The sequence below is a fragment of the Camelus dromedarius genome, chromosome 3, assembly GCF_036321535.1.
Source record: "Camelus dromedarius isolate mCamDro1 chromosome 3, mCamDro1.pat, whole genome shotgun sequence".
Lineage (NCBI taxonomy): Eukaryota > Metazoa > Chordata > Mammalia > Artiodactyla > Camelidae > Camelus > Camelus dromedarius.
The window spans coordinates 59064500-59089430 of NC_087438.1; the positions used below are offsets into that span (position 1 = coordinate 59064500).

A 24931-nucleotide genomic window follows, 5' to 3' on the forward strand; every position below is an offset into this window, starting at 1 on the left:
GTCATACCGTGACAGAGCAGAATCTGAATCCAAGCAATGTGACAGAAGACTACATGCTCTTAACCACAATGCAGAATCCATAATAGATAATCTTTTTTTGTGTGCTGTGGATCCCTTTGGCAGTCTGGTGAAGCCTATAAAACCCTTTTTAGAATCATGTTTTTAATGCATAAAATATGCACAGGAACATGAATGAAACCAACTACACTAAAATACAGTAATTCAGGCTATTCAACAGACGTGTGCTTTACATGTGCTTCTTTATTAATGCATTGAAAACCAAAATCTAGTAGAGGGCCTAATAATATCTATAACTTTTAAATAGTGAACAGTAACTGTCTCTTGAGATTTCTACAACTATAGTAATTTGATGGGAAAATATCGATTTTTATTGGTGAGAGTCACTGGTACTTCTAATAATACTGGTTTATTGCCTATTTTCACAATTGAAAGAAATGCCAAATTTCACTTAGAGGTTAGCAAAAATTAAGGTACAGGTTTTTTTTTTTTCTCGTCAAAATTCATAGCCCGCTGTTTTATGACCTTACTTCCTAGACTTCCTGACATATTTTACCTCAGGGAGGTCATACTCCACACCTTATCTCTCACTTTCTGGTTTGGGATTACACTCAAAATGAGATACACAAGTGAATTAGTTTATTAGAGATAAAAAATATTTCTCTATGTGATGAACTTGAGGGGGAGATGAGAAACAGGATGTTTTAGAATGACTAGGTGTACACATAGACAAGGGGAAGCCTGAAACTGCTTTAGAGTGTTTTATTTGAGAGGTTTAAAACTGGCTCCAAACATGTACTGTCACATGCAATTATTCGTAAAAGAATTCATTATTGATACCACAGTGCCCTGCAGTATAATATTGGTCAATACCTGTAGCAATGCAACAATCAAAAAAGAAAATTCAAATAGCTGGATACCTTTTAAAAGTTTCATTGGGCTAAAAGCAAAACATCTGACAAGTTTTTGATTTGTCTTTCTCATGATTTGATGTCCCAGCAGAGCAACTGGGGAACCTAATTCTGACCAACAAGGAGGAATTGCTTGGCTAATTGGAAGTGACAGAAACCTTGGGAGAAAACAACCACATACCAAGGATAATTATAAGAAGGTAACATGGGCCCTAAAGCATAGTGTCTAGAAACCTGAAGCTCCCAAATGAGGTGTGACTTGCAAAAAATGCTAAGAGAGGACAGAGAACGAGCTTTTAAAAATTCTGTTCAGAGCCAGAAGATGATCAAGGAAGGGAAAAGCCCATTTACAGTTTCTGGTGTAAGGTTAGAGTTGACAGAGAAAACAGATTCCTTACATATTATTTTGCTTCATTCTCTGCGAAGGAAACTTGAGAAGCAGGTTGACATAGTAGGAAGAACTATGTATGTCTGTGGCGTCAGGCAAGCTTGGGTTTAATTCTCTGTTTCAGCACTTTTCAGTTACATTTCCCTGGGTCTCTCTTTCCCCATCTGTAAAATGGAGATAACTGTATCTTTTATAGGATTGTTCTGAGTAATGAGACTGAACCAGGCTCATAGTAATGACTCAATAAATAGCAACGTAATAATATTACTCAAAAGACTAGTATAAATAGTGACAGGAAACAATACTCTTTCCAAATAGAAGGAACTCTAAGAAAGTAACAGTTAGGTAACAGTTCCAGTTTAGAATTTATCATCTGATATGAGTGGCTTATATTGCAGTTCTTGAGGGAAGATAGGAAGGGTGCAAATGAGACCTGAGAACAGCTGTCCCCATCTTTGAGGAATTACAGAAACCAGAATAGGTGCTAGAACACTAAACATGGGCAAATGTCTGCCTTCGGGGTGAAAAGCAGAAATTAAAACCTGGGAAATTATTTGGGATGTTCCCTCCCATTGATGTAGTATTCACTTGCCCAGGGAAGGGGGAATTCCAAAAACAAAAAAAAAACAACTGAAACAAAGGAACAGATTGAATTTTCCAAAGAAGTGCTTAAAGTGAAGATACAATCTTAAAAGCTAAGGTGACAAAGAACAGTTTTCTTCAGAGCTTCAAGAGATACAGCTTGAAAAAAAGGAAGGAAAAAAAATTGTATCCTTAAGCAAGATGTTGTGGCTTGAATGGTGGCACCCAAAAAGATATGTCCATGTTCCAATCCCTGGAACCTTATTTGGAAAAAGGGTCTTTGCAGATGTAATTAAGGATCTTGAGATGAGATCAGTCACTCTGGATCACCTGCTGTAAATCCAGTGACAACAATCTTTATGTGACAAACTGAAGAGAAGAAGACACAGAGAAGAGGAGGCAATGAGGCTAAGGTTGAAGTAACACAGCCTCAAGTGAAGGAATGCTCACAGGTGCCAGAAGCTGGAAGAGGCAAAACTCAGACCCTCCCCTAGGTCCTCCAGAAGTGCGGCCCTGCCAACTCCCTGATCTCAGACTCCTGAATTATGAGAGAATACATTTCTGTAGTTTTAAGCCACCAATTTGTGGTAATCTGTTACTGTAACCCTATGAAGGGAATACACAGAGTTAAAGAGAATCTAGTAATATCTCTGGTAGGTGAGGTTCCCCAGGGTTGGAGGGACTGGAGGATAATGAAATGGATGGTGGTGGGTGAAGAAGGTCTGAGGGATTCCTTGGAGGGAATATGTGAAACAGGGTGGAGTTAGCAAAATACAGACCCCTACTCTCAGCTTTGACAGAGGTTGTCAAGAGATTGAAAGAGACCTAACAGGGTTACCATGCTTTGCCAGAACCAGAAGGCCATGTGGTAGCCGATTTAATACTCAGAGTTCCCCCAAAGAGTATTTCATGTCATCAGAAAGAGCGTCGGTTTGACAAATGCTTTCCACTCCCCACTGCCTTGATCTGTACCAGGAGTAACCGCTGTCTGTGTCATCTTAGCTTTTAAGATTGTCTTCACTTCACTCAATCCTATCCAAACTACTCATAGGAAAACGTATTTTTTCAATATTCCTTGGCAGTCTCAAGCCCTCAGAAATACAGAAAAGATCATGGACAACTAAAGGGGTTCTGGTGATATAGAATGGAAATCCATATCATTTGGAAACCCTCCTTTCACTCTTTACTTGACTAGGACTTTATTCATTCAACTGAGAGTCCCTAACACTTCTAACCCCCCACCAGGACTACTTTGATCTTAGGCAAGAATCTAAAAGGAATTAGTAAAAGGATGCTCTGGGATCATCTTTAAGAGAAAACAGTAATCAGTCAAATACAGTATGGATTTACCAACCAGAATGTATTTGCCTAATTTTATTTTCTTCCTGACAGGATTACTAGACCAGTGCACCAATAAAATGAAGTAGACAATATTTATCTGTGCCTAACAGACATTACTGACATTTTTCATCATATACTTAACCAGTAAGTTTGGGAGGAAAAAGGCTAGATGATCGTACCTTCAGGGAGGGACTTAATACCCAAAGAGTACTGATCCTGGATGGCAGTCAGCCACTGTGAAGGTTTTCAATGTAGAACCACACAGTCCCTATGTGGGTCAACACTGTAGTTCACTGACTTGAGAAAAGATATGGAACCCATATTTATCAAATTTTTACGTAATTCAAAGTTAGAAACAGTAGGAGGTTTTGCAAACCTTAGAACAGTTTGATGTTTACTCTGGGCTAAATTCTAGGTAGTAATAATTAGAATTCAGAAATTTTGGGAATATGTAACCATGCAAGCAGGGTCCAACAAAATAGAATTTTTAAATTTATTCACTCATTTAGATATCAAATTTAGGGATTATCTATTCTCTGTAAATGTTATGTTAGGTTTTAGAAAGATGATTAAGGTATTGTACTTGGACTGCAGGAGTTTAAAATCTGGTGAGTGAAGTAGACTTGTAAAAAGATAAAATATATTGCAATATAAATATTCATTGTAAGGTCTTATATTTAGCAAAATTAAAAAAAAATTAACTACACTTAATTGTTTGGAATAGACTGGCATTAGCATACATATAACATCTTTAAGAGTTTAAAAGCTAGAAAGAATAATGTTTGCCAGGAATATGACAGTGGACTGATACTCTTTTTCTAACTCATACAAATTGATTTTTTAAAAATTAACAAGGACTTAAACGTCCAAAGGAGGCAACACAAATAGCCAGTAGAGATATAAAAACATATTAAAAAATTCATTCTCAATGGTAAGCAAATCAAGACAACAAATTTGAAAAAAAAAATCAATATATAATAGTATTCCACAGTTGCAAAAGTGTGGTGAGATGGACACTTATATACTGCTTGTGTATATCTATAAATACTTCATTTATGAAATGGTAACCATGTGGAAAATTATTATAGATAAGTCTTACTATGCAATGCAGCTATTTTCTTCTAGGCATCTACTTTAAGAAATGATCTAAAATATGTAAAGTATACATAAGGAAGTCCATAACAGCATTTTTAGTAATAGTAATAAAAAATTAAGATAAATGATTAAAAAGATATATACATACTAGAGAGGTATGGAGAAAAGGGAACCCTCCTGCACTGTTGGTTGGAATGTAATTTGGTGCAGCCACTATGGAAAACAGTATGGAGATTCCTTTAAAAACTAAAGATGAAGTTACCATGTGATCCAGCAGTCCCACTCCTGGGCATATATCTGGAGAAAACTAATTCAAAAAGATACATGCACCCCAATGTTCATAGCAGAACTATTTTCAATAGCCAAGACATGAAAGCAACTTAAATGTTCATCAACGGATGAATAAAGAAAATGTAGTATCTTTATATACAATGGAATACTACTCAGCCATAAAAAACAATGAAATAATGCCATTTGCAGCAACATGGATGGACCTAGAGATTATCATACTAAGTGAAGTAAGCCAGAAAGAAAAAGACAAATACCATATGATATCACTCATATGTAGAATCTAAAACAATGATGCAAATGAACTATTAACAAAACAGAAACAGACTTATATACATGGAAAACAAACTTATGGTTACCAGGGAGGAAAGGGGAGGGAGGGACAGATTGGGAGTTTGGGATTTTCAGATACTGACTACTAGATATATAATAGTTAAACAACAAGTTCATACTGTATAGTACAGGGAACTATATTCAGTATCTTGTAGTAACCTATAATAAAAAACAATGTGAAGAAGAATATATATGTATGTATTTGTGTGTATAACTGAATCACCATGCTGTACACCGGAGACTAACACAACATAGTAAATCAACTATACTTCAATTAAAAAAAGATATGTACAGCCATATTATTGAATGTCATAATCAGAATTATGCATCTTAAAAAAGAGGGAGTCTGCAATATTATATTACATTGTATTATATTCAACTAGAAGGCTACGGATCATGACGTTTCATTGTAAACCTTCTTAGACATTTTGAATTTTGTGCCATATGCATGTAACACATCCAAAAAAGAAACACAATTTTAAAAGTTTTCAGCCTAAAAGTTTTTAAATACACTTAACAAATTTTTTTTAATGATGTAAAGAAGTACACTAAGTGAAAAGCAAGGAAATCTCATTTTCCTGCAGTGAATATGTATAATTGCAAAATGTATATAGTCTGACTACGTAACTAGAAATATTTTGTTCAGCGTTTTTCACCGTAAAAAATCTAGGACCCATTTACATACATGCAAGAAGGATGGTAAATAAGCTCATCTAAGGAATGATTGGAGGAAAATGTGAATGTTTAGCCTGAAGTATACATGTGAGAGGATGACGGCTGTCTTCAAGTGTCTGAAGTACTGTCATATGGAAAAGGGTCCATAATTCCTCAGGGAAGTCTCAGAGGGTGAAGCTCAACCCAGTGGCAGGAGCTACAGCAAGCCATTTCAGGTCAACGTCAAAACACAGACTGTTTACTTGTTTATTGGCCATTTCAGCCCAGTGTCAGGAAACACTTCCTAACAGAATGGGGCAAAAAAAAAAAATGAGTGAATTTCCAGTCACTTGAAGGATTCAAGCAAAAATTGTCACTTACTTGATTGGACATTATAGAAGAGATTCAAGCAGCAGAAGTGTGGTTTTTGGTATGATTCCAGCTTTCTGGGATGAAGTTCTCTGTAAAATGGAGAGGTCTGACTACATTACCTCCAGGTTCCTTTTGACTTGTAAATTGTTTTGATTCTGCATTGGTGTCATTACATTTGGCTGTCTTTTCCAGATTTATTTGATATCAGTCTTTTATCACTTGAAATACATCACACTATTCTTGATAGAATTAATTTAGATGTTTGAAAAACTATTTGTAAAAATGCAAAACTCTATGCAAGACATCTTTATAGTTCAATATCATTGGCCATTAGGAAAATACAAATTAACACCACAATGAGATAGCACTACATTAGAATGGCTAAAATAAAAAATACTGATGATACCAACTGCTGACAGGATGTGGAGCAACTGTATCTCTTGTACTTTGCTGAAGGGAGTGTAAAATATGGTACAGCCACTCTAGGAAATAGTTTGATAGTTTTTTTTATAAAGTTAAATAGATACTTATCATAAAACCCAGTAATGCAACTATTGGATATTTTCAGAAATGAAAATTTAACATTCATACAAAAATCTGCACATAAATATTCAAATCAGCTTTATTTGTGATAGCCAAAAACTGGAAACAACCAGTACCCTCCAATGAGTGAATGAATAAATCGTGGGACATCCTTATTATCATGGGATACTACTCAGCAATGAAAAAGAACAAACTTGATACGTGCAACAATTTACATGGATCTTGAGACCACTGCGTTGAATGAAAAACTAATCTCAAAATGTTTATATATGGTATGATTCCATTTATATAACATTATCAAAATGGCAAAATTATAGTGATAGAAAACAAGTGGTGCCAGGGGTTAGGGTTGGGGAGGGTGTGACTGTAAGGGTACAGCAAGAGTAAGTTACTTTGGGATGGTAGAATAATTCCATATCCTAATTGTAGTGATCACTGTGTTAATTTATGACAGGTGATAGAATTTTATAGAACTATACACCAAAAAAAAAAAAAATTACGTTTATCTTCAAGGTTCTGGAAAGCAAGAAAATTTGTATCATTATTCACTTTTTATTTACATTGACTTTTTAACATTTAGCTTTAAGCTGTTTTATAATCAATATGGAATGTTTTTCATATGAAATACTTTATTGAAGAGTGCCATAGAAATAAGGGTGTGAGGTTTACTTACTTGACAGTTATTTTACTCTTTTTCTTTGAAGGAGTAAGTGGTCAAATGTGAAAGTAAATTCAGGCAAGTCTCACTTTAATTTATACTTTATTCTTGTTTTTAAATTTTACAATCACATCTTCAAGGAGGCCTCTGGAAAAAGATTTTTACATAAATTTTCATAGCTCACTCAAAAGTGATCCATTTTTCACTATTTATCTTATGAGTAAAGAGACTGCACCTTGCCAGGTTCTACTTTAGCTGTTGATTCTGTTTATACTTAACTAAATTTACTTCCAATCAAATTGTAAAATAAACACAAAAGCTTAAAATTAATTTCTATCCTAGGATAAGGGCTATACAGAGAGTTTGTCCTAAGAGTAAATTTCTATAATAAGATGATCCTTATGAATACCAAAGTAGTAGTGTCTCTCAGACAGTATAAGTCTGCTTTTGTGACTGACATTACCAATGTTCAGTATTTTCAATTCTCTTCTTTTTTCTGGATATGTAAAAAGTTACATTTCTTAGTTCTGCAAGTTAGGCAGGGCTGTGTGACTAGTTCTACCAATAAACAGTGACCAGAGATGAGACGTCACTTCCAGGCCAAAGCATTTAAGAGTCAGTGCATGATTCACCATGCTGTCTTTCCTGGCACTGAGAACCCTGAGGCATCATTTAGTTGGAGATACCAGAGAAAGGAAGTGTCTCAACGTTCAGCCACTACATGAAGGGCTGCCCTGGAGAAACTAGACTCCTAGCAGATTTTCCTGAGTAAAAAACTTTTATGTGATAAGTCTCTGAGATTTCGGTATAGTTCATTACCACAGCCTCCCCTAGCCTATCCTGACAAATAGAATCTATATGCTAACTTTTCCTGTGTTAAAGGTTTTCATGGCCTTTTATGTTTTCCATATATCAGATGATAGTTACATGTATATATATATACACAGCTTTTCCAATACGAAAATATTTTAACACAATTAGCACTTCAACTAATAACTTAATCTAGTAGTGTCTACTACCAACTTAAGATCTCAAATTTCTAATCTAAGTGAACAATATTTTTAATTGTCTATACCTATATCTCAAACTTAACACCCTGTGCTAATCAGTACCAACCAATAAAAAAGGATACATTTGTTTATGCAGTCTTTTAATTCACTAAATAACCACTGATGTTTCTAGCCTGACGCATACCCTGAAACAGAGATTTGCATACAGGAAGATTTATTAGGGGGTTTTCTTGAAATTAACACTTGTGGTGAAATGCAGGATTGGGTAAAGGGAGAAGTTGGGCTTCTTCTGAAACTGACACTAAACCAATACTGTGGGTGGCTCTGAAGCCAGGGTGGCTTTTAAGAAGTGTTCCAGGTTGAGGCAAGGGTGCTGGGCCTCTGTATACCCATCAGTGACCAGTCATTGGATAAAAATTGCCCTTAAGAAGTGGGTGTGACCTTGGATAAGACAATTTCTGGATGGAGCTGACATCTTGAGAGCTGTGAGCCACAGCATTCCCAGCAGCTGGACAAGAAGTCCTTCAGTCCTGAAGCAGAATCTGGTGTTAGTGGGATCTACCTCAGTGTCCAGTACACCTGATAATCATGAAGAGGCATTTATCTGACACTGAGATGATCACCACCACCATCATCATCATCACATTTACTGACAGCTTTAATATGTGCCAGGCACACGTCCCTGGTGCTTTGAAATTATTAACAAATGTAATCAAAATAAGCCAATAATATAATCTTAAATACTTTGTCTTCAAAAATAAAAATCAATATAGGTGCTTTCTGCAACATACCTCAATCCCAGAAATGCTTTGCTAATGCCCATTCAACAATTTCCACTGGAAGTTACTCTATCGAGTATGATCAGCCCCATTCAATGATTCTCACTGGCCAATTTAGTTCCTTTTTTCATGGGCTGCACCATCTAAATCATGGATGGTATTATGATGTCTGTCATTTACATTAAATGAGCACAGATAATATAATATGTGTGTGTATATATATATGTGTTAATTCAGGCTACATCATAAGTGCTGTTGTTTGCCATAATAAGGAACTAACACTCCCAAGTATGATCAGCTGGCAGTTAGCCAAAAGACCACACTCCAGAGGAAGCTGTGACTAGTGCTTTAGTCATCGTTATCTTGGACCAACCAACACCAGAATTTTGCTAATTAGCATAATGAATATTCGCAATCAGTTCTCGGTGAAATTAGTGTTGTTCAAGGTATGTGGATTGGCTAATATATTTTAGACATTCCACTTTTGCTGAAGAGGGTATAAAAATCTAGCAAGCACCACAATCTCTATCCTAAGGAAAGGGCCCAAGATTTGATCCCTAAAATGTCCTGTATCCAGTAGAATGTCCAGTAGATTCTGGTTTCCTGAACCCTGCCTCTAAATATCACTGCATCTACCCATGTTGCAGTCATATGTGGTAGCCAGTCTCTAAACTGATCCTTAATGCCCTTAATACCAGCGATTCTTAGTATTCATCCCTTTGTGTAGTTCTTCTCCCCCCTACACTGTATAGAGATGACCTGTGTAAATAAGATACTCTAGCAATGAGGATAATGCTTTCCAAGGCTAAATCTTAAAGGCTGTTGCAGACTCTGCCTTTTTCTCTCTTGGATTATCTATTCTGGAGGAAGACAGCCACCCTGTTGTGAAGCTGTTATGGAGAGGTCCTGATGGGGAGGAACTCAGGTCTCCTGCCAGTAGTCAACACTAACTTTCCTGCTCTGTGGATGAGCCATCTTGGAAGCAGATCTTCTAGGCATAGTCAAACCTTCAGGTAACAACAGCCTCAGCCAACGTCTTGACTCATGAGAGATTCTGACCCAAATCTCCCTAGCCAACTGGATTTATCCCTGATCTACAGAAACTATGAGATAATAAATATTTATTGTTATTTTAAGTCACTAAATTTTGGGGTAATTTGTTATGCAGCCATGGATAACTAATACATCATAGTACATAAAAGCATAGACAGCTGGAACTTAGCTGAACTTGCAGAAGAGATTCTATGAACAGTTGTATATTAAGCCTCCTTGCTAATAGCTATTTATTTTTTTAAATGTCTGTATGGCAGAATTTGGTCTAAGACTTGCTTGCATTATAACCTAGCAACAAAGCTATGTCAGAGTAACTACCACCTTCATTTATCTCAAAAATTGGTGGCTACTTTTATCTGTCAAGAAGAACAGAATAGTTGTGCGTGACCAAGTTGACTTAGATAATTTTACAAGAGAGTCCTATTGATTTTTCTGCCTATGATAGCTTGACTCTATCCATTTCTCTTTATCACCACCATCAATCCAGTCCAGACTACCTTCATCTCTCACCCTGGACCACTACAACAATCTTCTTACTCATTTAGTCATACCCGTTGGTCCTCTTCCATCCCATTGTCATTGTTACAGTTAGAGTGATCTTTTTAGAGCACATATCTATTCAAGTAATTCCACCACCACCCCTGCCCCCATTTAAAATCCTTTAGTACTCAGAAAAGATCATAAGGCAAAGATATAGCCCTACATGGCCTACCAAACTCCTGTCTGATCTGGGTCTACCAATTTTTTGAGTGTTGTCTTGAACTCTTCTCCCTCTTACTCTCTTTGATTGCCCCTCACTGGCCTTCCCTCAATTACTAGTACTGTTCCTGTTCCCACTCACAACAGAGAATTTGTATGTGGTGTTTCCTTTGCCTTGAAATCTCTTCCTTTTCCTCTGTCTAGTTCAAGTCTGCCTATCCTTCATATCTAGTGTATATGTCAGTTCTTCAGCAAAACTTCCCCCAGTCTCCCTGACTGACTCTCATAACATCATACACCCCTCCTTTGTTTGCCTGTCATATTGCAATTTTACATTTGTTTAATTATTTTATTAATGTTTGTGTTTACTGCTAGACCTTACATTTTATAAGAGAAGGTGCTATATCTAGTTTAACTCATTTATATATGCCCTGAAGCCCAAGAACATAGTGCATATTTGATAAATATTTGATTAAAGACTGAATAACTAATTAATTGAATGAACTCAGGTGGGGATAAATGGTTCTTCAGAGCCAGAGTTCCTAAGTTCAAATTCTGGCAGTTCCTAACGATGTAACGTTAAAAATGATTTTACCTCATTGTTCCTCTGTAAATTGGGAATAATAATTACCTTATAGGGTTTTGCAAGGAATAAATGAGTTAATATTTAAGGGCTTAAAGCCATTCCTGACACATTAAGCACTATGTATGGCAAGTGCAATTATTATTATTGTTATTAATATACTTAGTCATTTTGACATGCTAGTTCCTTAGGCTGTGGTCACCAGTTCCATGGATAAGTTCATGCTTTTCTTATGGATAACAGATTTCAGGTGTCTATGTAAAAATAAGAAACTATGTCTAAGACACAAATTGAAGGCAGAATTTATAAATCTTTTTGAGCTGTCCAGTTTTGATTGAGGTATAAGGATGCTAATGTTAACGCCCATATCACTGGTGTTTATTTGGTAATTTACTACTTATACAAAAAGACAAAGAAAGCAGTGTTTGAATTATATGAGAATTTGCAGAGTTCTATAGCTATCTTTTACTAGGGCACAATTTATGTACCAAAAGGAATTGAACCCACCATCTGTTTCTGAGTTTTTTGCATTGGTTACTTACTTTCACTGCAAATAATGGCAAGAAGTTATTAACATAATATGCAATACAATTGATCTCTTTGGCCTATGGGGACTATGGACCTTCCATACTTTGAATCACTGACTTTAAAATGTTAAAGCTGCAGGTTTGTACCTTTTGAACACCATATGTTATAAACTATTGAAATGATGTCTTTTCTTACTTGACATTGGAAATATTCACGCTCAGTGCAAAAGCAGCTATGGTTGGATCTTGTAGCTGCTAATCCTTTATACAGAAGTTGTGAATGCTGGCATTTTATTATATTTAGCGTCCCCACCTACAGATAGGTCCCTTGTAAGCTGCCATTAACTTGGGCAATAGATCATAAACCAAAGGGTTGTTTTAGGTGAGTGTTACAAATGATGTATTCTGTTCTTTGTTTACTACCAACCATGAAAAACAACACTGTTCTTTCCAGAGAAACTGACATCACCCAGTCCTTACAACTTAGGTCATTTTAGTCTGGAGGAAAAAAAAAATTCTTTTCAACTTCTTGCCAGTTCCTCCTGACTTTTTGAGAAGGCAATACCTCTGAAAGAAAACAGATCAAAGTTACATGGGACTAAGGGCAGATCAGACAGTTATACTTTGTAGTCTGTTGAAAACAGAGCTAGCTTTACTGGAAAAGAGATTATTGTAGTTACAAGGAGCAGAGGCAAGGTCAGAGGGGTTACTAGCCTAAAAACTAACCTCCATTCCCCTACCAGCTTGTCAGACCTTAAAAGTTCACCATTAGAAATTCATTTGTTTGCATTTTAAACAATAATTCCTTAAAGCAGTTACCCATAGAAAAAAGTGAATTCTCTATCAGTTCTTTTTCCTGAAAGTGAATTTTGAAAGCACTGGGACCAAGAGGTAACACTAGCCCCCGAAAGCTCTGATTTGATTGCAGGAGTGCTGTGGAGAGAACAGATTGGAAGAGTACAGGTTACATTTGAAGAGACAGTAGAGGGAAATCTGTGGCCATAGAATACAGTGATTTCAATGTGTGATGACTATGAGGAAAAAGAGAAAGTGGATTTTTTTTTCATTCATGGTTCTAGGCATCTACATAGAAGATAGAAAATATGTTCCTGTATCATGAGATAGAATGAAAATGGCATAGACGAAATAAGAGTCATTCCCCTGTCATGCCTGGAATGTGAGAGCAACTTCACTTTCTTAAATATCCTGGTCATCAGCTTTTTTCTTACCATAATCATGCTCAATTCATTCCTCACTTATAGAGTGATTAGTATGTATAGAACACCTTAAGGCTAATACAAAATTTTTAGGTTTTCTGTCTTTGAGGAGCTCTCCATGTGTCCTCTCTCCAGGAATTCACTCATCAGTGCATAAACCATTTACCTGTTAAACTGTGTATGATAGATTGAGACCCTATCCATTAATAAGTGTGGAAACACAGGTCCCTTTGTCTTCTAATAAGGAACCAAGGAACATAAAGAAAGTAAAGATGGGATGAATAGATAATGAAGGAGATGGTACAGCTTTATGGACTTAACTATTATTATGTGCTTGATATTTCCAGCTGAACTAGAAAGGAAAAACTACATGTGAGAAAAATCTATCACCTTCTGATGAGCAAAGGAGTTTGTTGCAGGATGAGAATTTGCTGGTAGGTGTAAGGGAGAGTAACAGTAGGAGTTGTCCCAATTTATACGCAACCAGCAATGTATAAGAGTAGCAGTATCCAATTTTGAAAATTTTAGTGTGTAGTGGTATCTGATTATGGTTTTAATTTGCATTTTCTCCGTGAATAATACTGAATCTTTTTTCAAATCCTTGTTGACTCTTTAGATATCTAGACTTATGAAATGCCTATTCAGATCTTTTGCCCATTTCTCAAAAAATTCAGTTGTCTTTCTCTTATTTATAGTGGTGCCTTGTATATTTTGGATATAAGTTCTTTGTCAATTCATTGTCTATTCAATTGATCCAGAACCACTTTTTCAAGAGATTGTCCTTTCCTCCACTGACTTGCACCTTTGTCATAAATCACATAATTCTAAATGTGTGATGGCTTCCCCAAAATATTCTATTAAACATATTATTTGAGTGAATGATACACTCAATTGGTAAGAAAATCAAAATAAATAAATTAAGAAATTAAATTCAAAAGAGTACAAAAATGCAAATGGTGAAGAGCAGAAGTAAATGTACCTTCTATCCTGTTCATCTGTATTCTTTCTTTCTCCAGGTGCAGTCACAACTGTCAGCACCCAGATATACCAAACAATTTTGCTTAACTTTCTAGGGTCCTGAATAAAGAAAGCCCTTTATCCCAAAGTCTACCCCTTGATTCTAATGTAATGACTACTCTATGTGATTCTGTTATCCAGTTTCTAGGTGGTTCTGATACAAATTTGTTCTAACATAATTTAAAAGTCCACTTTCCTTCACTCTTTTGAAAAAAATCACATGACTGGATTTTTAAAACCCAATTAGATAAAGCCTTTTTTTTTTTAATTAGGGGGGATTCAACTTACATATATTTATTGTGATTATACTTACTTCTGCTATTTTCTTTTATATTATTTACTATTTTTCTTTTTTGACTTTTGTTGAATTAATCAAGCTTGCATGCTTTCTTGTTTTAGTAGTTTAGAAATTATACATTTTATTTTTTATTCTGCTCCTAGATATTTAAATTTTAGCTTCTGTCTTATATCTACTTGCCCTTAAAGTCTAGAATTAAGCAGCATCTGTATCCTGCCCTTGACCCTGATCTTCTTCCCAACTTTCTCCTCCAATTTAAACAGGGACAGATCCAATTTCTATATAGCTGGTAGCTTATACAGTTTGGGGTTTCCTCTTTAAAATAATTTGAAATTCTAAATTTAAAAATTGGTTAAGAAAATGAATGTTTACTTAGAATGAGAAAAGAAATCAGAACAAATGATAACTTTAAAATTTTGCAAATTTACAAATGTTTAAAAAAAATAATTCCACAAATAGAATCCAGAGAAATAATACAGTATTTTTATTAACTGCCTGGGACCCTTCTATAGTACTTTTCCCCCTGTGTTTTCTTCCTTTACAATTTTCTATTTCTGATTATTGGAAAGCAAACCCACAAACTGTCTTCTAGCTATGTACATTTCAAGCTTGGCCCCTCTGCCTCCAACTATCTACATAACTTCCAGTGCATGGGACACACTCATATCATAACACAACCCTAGGCTCTGCAGCTTTGCTAGGTGAGTCAGCACAGATGGAAGCAGGATTCCTAAGAGCTTTCCCTACATTGGGGGAACTAGCAAGAAAAGTTAACTATTCACAATTGACTATAAACCACCTATATATATTTCCCTAAATCCAAATTAAATGATTTCCTCAATTCAGTAGCCCCTGGCCAAATCCCAGATATATCCATGCTACACAACACTATTTTAAAAAGTATAACAGAGAGGAATTCAGAGAAGAAATGGGAAGTGATCTAATGATTATTTTAGCAAATAGAATATTTTAATATTTTCAACTATTTTATATTTTAAGGAAGTTTTTTAAAAGGATAGGCATACAAATCATAGAATTATCTCAATAGATGCAGAAAAAGCTTTTGTCACAGTTCAACATCCATTTATGATAACAACTTTAAACAAAGTGGGTACAGAGGGAGCATACTTCAATATAATAAAGGCCATATGTGAGAAACCCACAGCTAACATCATACTCAATGGTGAAAAGCTGAAAGCACTTCCTCTAAGATCAGAAGCAAGACAAAGGATGCCCACTCTCACCACATTATTCAAAATAGTATTGGAAGTCCTAGCCAGAGAAATCAGACAAGAAAAATAAATAAAAGGAATCCAAATTAAAAGAGAAGTAAAACTTTCACTGTTTGCAGGTGACATGATACTTTATATAGAAATTCCTAAAGACTACCAAAAAACTACTAAATGAATTCAGTAAAGTTTCAGGACAAAATTAATATACAGGGATCTGTTGCATTTCTATATGCTAACAATGAAATATCAGAGAAATTAGGAAAACAATCCCATTTATAACTACATCAAAAAGAATAAAATACCTAGGCTAAATCTAACCAAGGAGGTATAAGACCTGTACTTGGAAAGCTGTAAGACACTGATAACAGAAACTGAAGATGACACAAACAAATGGAAAAATGTACCATAGTCATGGATTGGAAGAATTAATATTGTTAAAATGACCATACTCCCCAGGGCAATCTACATATTCTTCAGTCTTATCAAAATACCAATGGCATTTTTCACAGAACTAGAACAAATAATTGTAAAATTTGTATGGGAACACTAAAGACCTGAATAGCCAAAACAATCTTGAGAAAGGAGAAGAAAGCTGGAGATAACACATTCCTTGATTTCAAGCTATACTACAAAGCTAAAGTAACCAAAACAGTATGGTACTGGTGTAAAAACAGACACATATATCAATGGAATGGAATGGAGAGCCCAGAAATAAACCAGTGCTTTTATTTTCAATTAATCTATGGCAAAGAAGGCAAGAATATACAATAGAGAAAAGACAGCCTCTTCAATAACCAGTGTCAAAAAAACTGGACAGCTACATGAAAATAATCAAACTGGACTACTTTCTCACACCATATACAAAAATAAACTCAAATGGATTAAAAACTTAAATGTAAGATGTGAAACCATAACATTTTTAGAAGAAAATATTGGCAGTGTGCTCTTTGACATCAGCTCAGCAATATTTGATCTGTCTCTGTTATGTGGGTCTATCTCTCAGTCAAGAGAAACAAAAAGCAAAACAAAAATAAACAGATGGGACTACATCAAACTAAAAAGCTTTTACACACAGAAGAAAACTATCAACAAAACAAAAAGGCAGCCTACTGAATGGGAGAAGATATTTGCAAACAATATATCTAATAAGGGATTAATATCCAAAATATATAAAAAACTCATGCAACTCAACATCAAAAAGCACAGAAACCCAATTCAAAGATAAGCAAAGGACATAACAGACATTTTTTCCAAAGAAGACATGTAGATGACCAACAGACACATGAAAAGTTGCTCAACATCACTAATCATCAAGGAAATACAAATCAAAACCACGAGTTATCACCTTACACCTGTCAGAATGACTATTATCTAAAAGACAACAAATGACAAGTGTTGGTGAGGATGTGGAGAAAAGGGAACCTTCATGCACTGTTGGTGGATATGTAAATTTGTGTAATCACTATGGAAAACAGTATGGAGATTCCTCAAAAAATTAAAAATAGAACTGCCATATGATCTAACAGTTCCACTTATGGGCATTTTTTCTGAAGAAAACAAAAACAATAATTAGAAAAGATACATGTTCTTTGCAGAATGATTTACAATTGCCAAGATATTGCAGCAACTTAAGTGCCCATCAATAGATGAATGGATAAAGATGATATGGTATCTATATACAATGGAATATTACTCAGCCATATAAATGAATGAAATCTTGTCATTTGTGACACCATGGATGGAACTAGAAGTATTATGCTAAGTGAAATGTTGTGATTTCATATATATATATATAGAATCTAAAACAGAAGACAAATAAACAAACAAACTCATACATACAGACTCATAGATACAGAGAACAATCAGGTGGTTGCCAGAGGGGATGTGAGTGGAGGGGGTGAGTGAAATAGGTGAAGGAGATTAAGAGGTAGAAATTTCTAGTTACAAAATAAATAAGTCATGGGGTGAAATGTACAACATGAGGAATATAGTCAATAATATTGTAATAACCTTGTATGGTGATAGATATGGTCACTAGACTTATTGTAGTTTATCATTTTGTAATGTATAAATTGAATCACTATATTCTGCTCCTAAGACAGAATGTTGTAGGTCAATTATACTTCAATTTAAAAAAAAAAATTTAAAGGATAGGCATATATATTGATACATACACATATACTTATGTATGCAGAGGATATTATTGTAAAGACTGAAAAGAAATTGAAAACTGATTACTTTTGGGGAAAGAAAATGGAGACTGGAGGATGGTAGGTGAAGGGGAGGAAGAATAGTCCCTTTCACTGTTTGCATCCGTGTAATTGTTCAAGCTTTTGTTGTTATTTTTGTTTTCTTTACTATGTGCATATATTACTTAGTCAATGTCTGAAAGAAAAATAATCGTTATCTTTCAGAATCCAAAAGAAAAGCATAAAATATTAAACCATGCAGCTACCTCTCCTTATACCTTTTCCTGCTGTTGACCTATGAACTGAAAAGGATACTGCTGTGGTCTGAATGTTTGGGTTCCCACTGCCAAATTTGTATGTTGAAATCCTAACCCTGAGAGAAGATGATATTAGGAGATGGGGCTTTGGGGAAGTACTTAGGTCAAGAGATCCCAGAGAGCTCCTTACCCCCTTCCACTATGTGAGGACACAGCAAAGTCACCAGCTATAAGCCAAAAAGGCCTTCACCAGACTGTGACCATCCTGGCATACTGATGGACTTCCCAGCCCGCAGAACTGTGAGAAATAAATTTCTGTCATTTATAAGCTACTCAGTCTGTGATATTTTGTTATAGCAGCCCAAATGGACTAAGACAGATATTTTCTTAACTTTGTTTTAGGGTCAAATGTTGAATGCTTTCTCGGTTTAGAATTATATTGCCCTACTTTCAAAATAGCTACCATTTATTTTATTTTTTTAGGAAGTGTTCTCTCCTGCTACATTTCCTAAAAGAATTTACATCTGCCAGGGGTTATTTCTTTAAATGTTTGATAGGATTCATCAGTGAAATCATGTGGGCCTAGAGCTTTCTTTGCAGAAAGGTTTTTTATTTAAAAATTCAGTTTTTTCAAGTAAAGGACTATTCAGATTTTCTGCTTGATTTTTTTGTCAGTAGAGTACATTATATTTTTCAAAGGTTATGTCTATGTCATATAAGTTGTTGAATTTATTGGCATAAAGATATTCATTGTTTCCTTATTATCCATTTAATTCTTTAAGATCTATACTGATACACCCTCTTTTATTCTCAACACTGTTAACTTGTGTTGTCTTTTTTTTCTCTTCATCAGTCTAACTAGGAGTTTATCACTTTTGTTATTCTTTTTAAAGAGCTGGTTTTTGGCTTTGTCAGTTTTTTCTGTTGTTTCCTATTTCACTGCTTCCTGCTCTTATTTTTATTATTTCCCTTTTCCCACTTATTTTGAGTTTACTTTGCTTTTCTTAATCCAGCTTTTTAACTTGGAAACTTAAGTTACTATTTTTACAATTTCTTTTCTAACATATGCATTTAGAACTGTAACTTTTCCTCTAAGCACTATTTTAGACACATCTCATAAATTTTGATATGTGCTTTTCATTATCATTTAGTTTGAAATATTTTCCAATTTCCATTGTGATTTCCTTTTTTAACCCACTAGGCTAATTAAACATGTCATGTGAATTTCAAATATTTGCATTTTTGGAAATATATCTTCTTATTATTGATTTTTAATTTCATTTCAAAAGAGGAGATACTTTTTAAGATTTCAATCTTTTAAAATTTATTATAACTTGTTTTATGGCTCAGCATATGATGATCTATTTTGATATGTATACTATGTGTACACAAAAAGAGTGGATATTCCAGCAATCATTGTATATAATATTCTAGTAAATGTCAGTTAGGGCAAGCAGGTTGGTAGTGTTCAGATCTACAGTTTACTGATTTTTTTCTGGCTGTTCTATGAATTTCTGGGAGAGGAGTTTTAAATAGTCCATGATTGTAGATTTTTATATTTCTTTATTTAACTGTCAATTTTTACTTTATGTGTTTGAAGGTCTTTTATTGTTTTATCTTCTTAATAATTGATCCTTTTGTTATTATGAATTATTCCTATCTTTGTTAATTTCCTTTGTCTTGAAGACTGTTTCATCTGCTATTAATATAGCCACTTCAACCTTCTTTGATTATTTGTGTGGCTTATATAATATTCCATCTTATCCCTTTCAACCTAGTCATGTCTTTAAATTTCTTTTAGAAAACATTTATTTGGGTTTTGTTTTTTATTATCCATCCTGAAAATTTCTGCCTTTAGTTGGAGATTTTAACCATTTTATATTTAGTGTAACTATTGGCTCTACTTATTCTTACCATATTACAGTTTGCTTTGTGTTTTGTCCCATCAGCTTTTCGTTCCTCCCTGTCTATTTATCTATAATTTTTAGGCTAATTGAACATTAGTTTTTTAAGCTAGTAAGACTGCAAGTTTTTATCTTGTTTCTAATCAACCAGCATGGCACCATTTAGTTAAAAACTAGTTGGAAATTCATTTAATGTCATTATCTTTATCAATTAATTTTTCTGATCCCCTCCAGTTTTTTATTGCTTTTGGTCATATTACCATGCCTTTAGATAATTGTTGACATTTTGTCCATATTTTATCATTGTCACCTGTGAAACAGTTTGCTCAATGGGAGCTACTCTACCTTTGCCAGAGGTGGAATCTAATTTTTAAAGATCATAACAACTCTGTTACAATGCCCCTCACTTATACAATGTATGATGAATCTAGGTGTTTAAGTGGCATCCACCAGTTTGCTATTATGGCTCTCTAAAATAATTAATAGATTATATGAATGGTGTGGGGGAGGGTATAGCTTAGTGGTAGAGTGCATGCTTAGCATGCACGAGGTCCTGTGTTTAATTCCCTGGTACCTCCATTAAATAAACAAATAAATAAACTTAGATACCACTCCCCCCCCCAACAAAAAGATTATATGAATGGATCACTGCTAACTCTGAAATCTACTATTGGTGAAATCATGAAGAAAAGCTTGCTAGGTGATTTTTGAGTGTATGAAGTGTTTAGAATGTTTGTAAGAAAATGAATAAACAATATCTTAAGTGTTTACTATTGGATAGTAGAATCATAAGATGATTTGGTTTCTCATTCATGCTTTTTAGAATTTTCCAAATTTCTATAATTGAACTGCTTTATAATTGAAATGAAGATATTAATTCTTTTTGACTAAAGGGAATGAAAGAACACTAACATCTGCTGAGAAACTACCATGAGCTTCAGAGTGCACTAGGCACTGTCTCATTTAAAACTTTTATGGGATTTTTTAAACCAGAGGAAAAAAATGTTTTTAATTAACTGTTAAAGTATGGTTTAAAAGTCTATTTTTTATCTTAATGATGTCTCCTGGTTTTTTGGTTTTTGTTTTCTTTTTTCCAAGAGAAGCCTTTCTGTGTCCTCCTGAGGTTAACATTAGCAAATGAGTTCCAGATACACAACAATACCTGATATGCAGTAGGGGTGAGAAAAACCAATGCTCCTTCAATATACCCAGACATTAAATTGAACCTCTGGCAGTCTTGGAAAGGGACAGTTTCTCTATGTCTTCCTGATAGGCTTGTGTTATCTAAACTGTGTGAGATCTTGTTCTTTCTTTTAAGGGCAATAAAATGTTTCATTTAATTCGGGAACGTAACACCTTTCATCCAGCCTCATTCAGTTTACCAGTTTAATTTTTTCTTCTACCTCTTTCAGAATGTTTAAGTACAAAGAGTATAGTCTATAATAGAGCAGGGCTGAGCAATGTTACAGTTGCCCAGAATCAGAGGCCAAGCAGTCTTCAGCCCTCATTTCCTGAGAACCAAAAGCAGCTTCTGTGTTCTTGCCTGAGGGCTTACCCTCAGAGCTTTCTAGGTAAAAATGCCTTGGGTTCTTTCTCCTAATCAGGAAAAGGTGATTGGATTGAGTCATGTTTCACCTCAAGTATTTGGGCCCCTTATCTGAACCAGTCATTACATCTTGAGGCAGTTGTAAGGAGGACTGCTGTAATGATCTGACAAAAGACCTATTCCTTCAACATTACCAGTCATGAACTCTCCAAGACAAGATGTGACATGCTGCAGCCCTCAGACAGGTCATCCAGTAGGAGTCTCCTCTTGACAAATATAATCCCTTTTCACCTTTATTCATGACAATTTTCTTTCTTTCCCAATGTCAAACTACCAATTTTTCCAAGTCAGCACTTCCTAGTTGGACCAAGGGAATTTTTTTCCACTTCAAAGGGAGGTGCTACTATCTTTTCACTTTTGATTGTATCTTACTTTAATTGGTCTTTGTTAGAGTGGTAATTTAGCGTAGATACATATTTAGAATAGAAAAGCATGATACTAATGCCTATTATTGTTTTCTTTATTATTATTTTTGCTGCAGATTGTAGTTTGAGATATAAAAGCCTGTTTTAATCATATGCACTACTTCATGTTCCACGTGTGCAATACTTACTCCACAGATGTGATGTCAAAATGAATTCAGCAATTGGGATATGTGCCTTAAAGTAAAAGAGAAGTAGGACACTTGATGTCTAGCCTTCAATTTCTTAACTTTAGGTAACTTTGCCTACTAAGGGAATTATAAAATTAATTCTCTTGTAAAAATGGGGTCATTGGTTCAAAATTATTTTCCCTCCAATGGAAAACTATAAAACTGATACCACAATTAAGAAGCACTTTTCTTTAAAGACATGATTCCCCTAGCGAATCTCATTAGCTAGAATCCAGGTACAATGATCTGAAACCTAATGCAGGGTTATAAACAAAAGTAAAATGGGACATGGTTCTTTTTCAACTGACTTAAGATATAACTAGGCAAACAGTACAGGAGAGTGCACAGGAAAACCAAGCTGATAGACGGGAAAAATAGATGACAAAAAATATAACAGCCTTCTAGCAGTCTGAGGTGAGAACCTGCAGATGGTCAAGGGAAAGTCATTCCAAGTAAGGAAAGTGAACTATGCAGTTGCCAGATGATATCCAAGGCATGGACTCTTGTATTGAGCCCAGATTTTGTCTCCAGATAAGCCTTCTCTGGGGTATAAAATAGAACAGTTCTATGACAGGAGTTTATCAGGGGTTAATTTAAGACGAAAAAGAAAGAGAAATAAGAGAAAAACTAAGGAAGAGGTAGTAACTTCAACATCTGGTTTAAGAAAGAACTCTTGTTCCCTCTTCAATCATCTGCATAGTAATGAGAGCTAAAACTGACACCCAATAAGGGGCCCATGTGACTGCTCACTGGGAGAGGCATGCCACAGGCAACAAGCTGCAAATGGAAGGGAGTCAATAAGCAATGGTTTCTAAGGGACAGGGATTCCAAGCGGCAGAAAATTTGCAATCGACTACTTCCCACATGGGCAACTCTAGGTATGTTCTCCAGCAAAAGCAGCAGTAGCAAATTACTGATTTCTTTCTATATATTTCTCTTTATGATAATACATTCATAGGAGGACATGAACCTGGGAAAAACAAGCTACTGTTCTAAACAAATGAAAATATTTACTAACCTCCAATAATTGCAAATACAAAGCCTAGGAGAACTATATTGGATTATGGTTTCTAAAGAAACTATGGGACCCCACCACTGAGATTTCTCACCATTTGCTGCACCAGAACCTCTGCAGCCTTCCTCCCATCTGCCACTACCCCCAGTCCACATAAGCAATGTAAAAGCAATGCCAGTTTTCAGCTGTGATGAGCATAGCTGATTCATGTAGTGAACTGAAGAGCCATTCAAGGACAAAGAAAAACATATGCTATAATAGAAGACTCATTCTATAATATAGTTTCTAAATATATATATATGTATTTACATATAACATATATAAATATAGATACAGTTTGCATGAATATAGTCAATAGGCAATCACTACATATATTTAAGGTAAACCGTATACATTATCAAAATCTGTCATATATTGTATTTTTATTTAATGCGTCCAGATGTTCTAATGATTACTGAATGGAAGCAAGCTGATAAACTGCAAGCTCTGTCTAGAAAATTGGTCACTAAGACTGTACTAGAAATGTTCTAGGAATAGGAGTAAACAGATAACAAGTAAGTCTAATTGTTTGAATAATTGTAGTTAATATTAAATTAAAATGTGCCACATACATTTTTAAACTTTTGATTGAAAACTTCTTGGTTTTAAATGAAAAAAATGCCTCATCTAAATTATTCCTAAAGTAAAATTTAATAGCATAAATATTTAAAACTTAATAGCTTAAATAACTATGATAGAGTTCTGTTTTATTCCTTTTATTTTATTTATCTAGGTCATAAATGAAGGATTTCAATCCTTTATTTGTCATTTTTCAGAAGTATTAAACTTATAAACATAAAAAAAGGAATTATATTTTTATTTTCTTATGTGATTTCAGAAAGTAAACAAAACTGATGGATTTATTAATCTTATAACCATGCATTAGACTTAATGGTAAATATATTGCTAATGCATCCTAAAAAATCTATTTTTTAAATGGGAGGAAAATAGCCTATTTCTTGAAAGACAGGAAATACAGAACTAAGAAGTACACATGTTCACTTGTCATAACCTTTTTTTTATTGTCTAGATATTTTATTTTCATTTTTAATTAAAAAGAAATTTTTTTAAATTGAAGTACAGTCAATTACAATGTGTCCATTTCTGGTGTACAGCACAATGTCCCAGTCATGCAGATATATACATATATTTGTTTTCATATTTTTTTCATTAAAGGTTATTATAAGATATTGAACATAGTTCTCTGTGCTATACAGAAGAAACCTTTTTTTAAACTATTTTTATATGTAGTGGCTAACATTTGTAAATCTCAAACTCCCAAATTTATCCCTTCCCACCCTCCTTCCCCAGTAACCATAAGATTGTTTACCATGTCTGCAAGTCTATGTCTGTTTTGTAGATGAGTTCATAGTGTTCTTTTTTTTTTTTTATTCCACATATGAGTGATATCATACAATATTTTTCCTTCTCTTTCTGACTTACTTCAGTTAGAATAACTATCTCTAGGTCCATCCATGTTGCTGCAAATGGCATTACTTTATTCTTTTTATGGCTGAGTAGTATTCCATTGTATAAATAAACCACATCAGTCATCTGCTGATGGACATTTAGGTTACTTCCATGTCTTGATCTTGCCATAGCCTTAAGCAGCACTTTTTTTGCTGCTTAAAATGTTTTATTTTTCTTCTCCCTCAAAGTTTTTTAAAAGATTAGTTACTTTTAACAAATAATGGAAAGTGTAATGGAGACAACAGCAGAGATAGAGTCACC

At 34.6% G+C, this 24931-nt stretch overlaps 1 long non-coding RNA gene across 9 annotated transcripts in view; it reads left to right on the plus strand.

Moving 5' to 3' along the window:
• The window catches only part of LOC105099635 (uncharacterized), a 58558-nt gene that overhangs the window by 9542 nt on the left and 24085 nt on the right, over positions 1–24931 (plus strand). For 6 of the 9 annotated variants that reach the window (XR_010378988.1, XR_004135580.2, XR_004135591.2 and 3 more), the window contains exon 3: positions 1021–1129. This is a non-coding gene — a long non-coding RNA (uncharacterized LOC105099635). Of the gene's footprint in view, positions 1–1017; positions 1130–3291; positions 3385–24931 lie in introns of all 9 variants that reach the window. The other 3 variants (XR_010378990.1, XR_004135589.2, XR_010378989.1) reach the window with 2 other exon arrangements.